Here is a 3,972-nt window from a genome sequence, read left to right as displayed (position 1 = left end):
CTCTCGGGGGGCTTTTTTTTTTTCTTTCCTTTCGGGGCCCCGCGCCCCGTTCGTTCTTCCAGGCTCGGCCTCGCGTTCAAAGTCACGCGCGCGGCGCGCGGGACGGGGGCTCGGCCGGGGCTGACCCGCCCCCGAGGCCGGCCCGCCCGCCGACCGGTCGCGGGCGAGCGACCGGTCGCCGGCGAGGCTGGGCCGAGCGGAGCCGCTCAAGAGACGGGACCCGCTACGGCGCGTCGCCCCACCGGGCCGCGCGGAAAGCACCGGACGTGCTAGAGGAGACAGCGACCCGACGAGGCGGGCGCGGCCCGGACACCGAGGCCCCTCGCAGCCGGGGCGGCTCGCTCGGCAGCAGGCGGCGGAACGGCAAAAGGAGCGCCGTGGGGTCCGCGCGCGCGGATCGGGCTTTTTTTTCACCCGCGGGTCCGCACCCCCCCAACATCGGTTCATTCCTTCGGCCCTCTTGGCTTCTTTTTTCTCTCGCTCTCGTTTTCTCTCTCTCTCTGTGCATCTCTCAAAGCTCTCGCGGCTCAGCTCCAGCCGCACCGCCGCCCGGCGCTGCTCGCGGCCGGCACCCGCGGGCGCTGCCCGGGACCGAGGCCAGCAACCGGCACGCCTCGCGTGTTTTCGGAAGGACACCTTGGCAAACTGGCGGGGCCACGCGGCCGTCACACAGCCAGGGACGGTCAAGACGCCCTCCCCCCGGCAGCGGGAGGGGCGACACCTCGCCTGCGACGGGAAGCGAAGCGGAAAGGAGACCGCCCGGCCCGAGCACCGGACCCCGCCGTAGGCTTCCCCATGACAGAGAAGCCCCGGAAGAGCCCGGCCGGCCGGGGGCCCTCTCCGACGCGACCCGAAAAGCCACATCGATCGGACAAGGAGGCGGCGGCTGCGGAGAAGAGGAGGGCAAAGCAGCCGCCGAAACGCTGACCAGGGCCCCGACGGCCACGCCGGCCCTGGGACAGCCGCCCGAGGATCGGGCGCGGCAGAGGAGCGTAAGGAGGGGGGGGGGTGCCGCCACCCGCCCGCGGACAACACTTCTCTCGGCCAGGCAACGGCGGGGCGGGACCGCCGGGCTAGGGGCGAGCTTCACCCTTTCGCCCGGGGAACCCACCCGAGCGTTCGAGAAAGGTGCCGCCGACCGTGCCCCACGGGCCACCGGCTTTCGCCCGCCTCGCGGCGGTCGGCTCTCCCTCCGGGAAAAAAAAAAAAAAAACAAGCCGGGGGACGGCACAACAAAAAGGCACATGGCGCGCGCCACACAAGGACACCCGTGCTAGCCACGGGGGCCGCGGGCCCGGGGCGGGGTGGGGCGAGGCACGCACCTCTCACCCCCCCCCCGCCCAACCCCACCGGCGTTCTCGCTCTCTCTCTCTCGCCTGCACGCCTTCGCTTTTCGTGGGCCCGCGCGCCTTCCTCGCGCGCTTCTCGGTGCCGCGGCTTAGGGCCGCGAGAGAAAAAAAAGCGACGGAGGCCTGGCGGGCGGCCCCCACACCGCCCGCAAGTCGGCACGTCCGAACCAAAAAAAAAAAAGGCAACGGACCCGGCTGGCACAACCCGCCCCCCCGCCCCTGCACCGGCGGTAAACGGCTCGATCCTCACAGGACCGAGGAAGGGCGAGGCGCCGCCGCCTCGCCCGCGACAACGCTCCGGGGGGGCTCTGGGTCGGCTTCCGGTCCGTGCTAGGGCGGCCGGCCACCGCGGCCGGCCTCCGCCCCTGAAAAAACTCGCCCGCGACGCGGGTCCCCGGCTTAAGGCCGAGGAAGGGGGACGACTTCAACAGCGCGCGCTGGTGGGGCGCGGGGTGCCGCCACCCCGGCTCCACAGCTCATCGGGCGACCGCCGTCACCGAGTCCCTCAAGCGAGGCAGCGACGCCGAGGCCGGGCCGCGCGCCCCGCCGCACGGGCCCCCGCCACCCTTCCGACACGGACACGCTGGCACAACCAGGTCGGGAAGCAGGGGAACGGGACGCCGCCACCTCGGCGGGCCCGCGCGCGCCGCGCTCGGGGCTCTCAGGCGAGGGCCGGGAAAAGCCCCGGCCGCGTCCACCCGCGGCTGCCGCCCACCGCACCGGAGCGACAGCCCGAAAGCGCGCCCGCCGAGCGGGGCGCGCCCCGGCTTAAGGCCGGGCAGGAAAGGGGCGAGGCGCCGCCGCCTCGCCCGCCAGCAATCCCCAGGGGGGGCGCCCCCCCGTTCGCCAAGCCGGCCACAGCCGGGCCGAAGCGGGACACGGCCCACGAAATCGATGGCCGCGGCCGACGGGCAGCTCGCAGCTCGTACTCGGTCTCTCTCGGCTTCTCTCCCTCTTTTTTTCCCTTCTCGCTTTATTTCTCCTCTTTCTCGCTAGCTCTCTCTCGCCTCTCGAACCGTACACACCCCGTTTCCCTGGGCCAGACGGGCGGACCGGGACGACGCCACGGGGCTCGTCCCGCGTCAGCGGCACTCGCCTCGCTCGGAGGACTGCGCACGGGGGCCCCCGGCCTCCCTCGCCGCTTCGGTCACAGGCACGGGACGAGCCTGCGGGGAGACGGCCCGTCACCTCGCTCCCATAGTACGGACAGACGAGTCCCAGGCCGCAGACGCCTCCAAGAGGACCGATGGAAAGCGACCGGGAAGGTGCGCCGCCGCAGGCCGGCCCCTGCGATGACGTAGCCGGAGGCAGCTGAAAACAGCGACCCCTTGGTGAACTTCCGGAGCCGGCCGCGACAACAGGTCTACCCGGCCGCGACAACAGGTCTACCCGGCCGCTGCCGGAAATCGCCTAAGTCCCTCCGGAGCGAGGTAGACCTGTTGTCCGCCGTCCACCGCCCGCCGCCCGGGCGCCGCGCCGGGCCCGGCGGCCCCGGAGCCGGGGTAGACCTGTTGTCCGCGGGGTAGACCTGTTGTCCCCGGGGTAGACCTGCTGTCCGCGGGGTAGACCTGCTGTCCGCGGGGTAGACCTGCTGTCCGCGGGGTAGACCTGCTGTCCGCGGGGTAGACCTGCTGTCCGCGGGGTAGACCTGCTGTCCGCGGGGTAGACCTGCTGTCCGCGGGGTAGACCTGCTGTCCGCGGGGTAGACCTGCTGTCCCCGGGGTAGACCTGCTGTCCGCGGGGTAGACCTGCTGTCCGCGGGGTAGACCTGCTGTCCGCGGGGTAGACCTGCTGTCCCCGGGGTAGACCTGCTGTCCCCGGGGTAGACCTGCTGTCCGCGGGGTAGACCTGCTGTCCGCGGGGTAGACCTGCTGTCCCCGGGGTAGACCTGCTGTCCCCGGGGTAGACCTGCTGTCCGCGGGGTAGACCTGCTGTCCGCGAGGTAGACCTGCTGTCCGCGGGGTAGACCTGCTGTCCGCGGGGTAGACCTGCTGTCCGCGGGGTAGACCGGTTGTCCGCGGGGTAGACCTGCTGTCCGCGAGGTAGACCTGCTGTCCGCGGGGTAGACCTGCTGTCCGCGGGGTAGACCTGCTGTCCGCGGGGTAGACCTGCTGTCCGCGAGGTAGACCTGCTGTCCGCGGGGTAGACCCGCTGTCCGCGGGGTAGACCGGTTGTCCGCGGGGTAGACCCGCTGTCCGCGGGGTAGACCCGCTGTCCGCGGGGTAGACCCGCTGTCCGCGGGGTAGACCTGCTGTCCGCGGGGTAGACCCGCTGTGCGCGGGGTAGACCTGCTGTCCCCGGGGTAGACCCGCTGTCCCCGGGGTAGACCTGCTGTCCCCGGGGTAGACCTGTTGTCCGCCGCCCACCGCCCGCCGCCCGGGCGCCGCGCCGAGCCCGGCGGCCCCGGAGCCGGGCTAGACCTGCTGTCCGCCGCCCGGTTTTGGGGTTTTGGGGGTTTATTCCTTCCCGCCCCCCCCCCCGCCCCAATCCCGTTTCTTTTCTCCTTTCTTTGAAAGAACGACTCTCCTATTTGTTTGGTACAAGAAGAAACTCGTCCGGAAGAGAAATTTCCTTGGCAATTCTTATTTCGTTTTTCTCTAGTATCCAGAGCACCCCCAGACCG

The sequence above is a fragment of the Anomalospiza imberbis genome, unplaced genomic scaffold, assembly GCF_031753505.1.
Source record: "Anomalospiza imberbis isolate Cuckoo-Finch-1a 21T00152 unplaced genomic scaffold, ASM3175350v1 scaffold_209, whole genome shotgun sequence".
NCBI lineage: Eukaryota > Metazoa > Chordata > Aves > Passeriformes > Viduidae > Anomalospiza > Anomalospiza imberbis.
The sequence above is the reverse complement of the archived record's forward strand: the minus strand, read 5'-3'. Positions refer to the sequence as shown.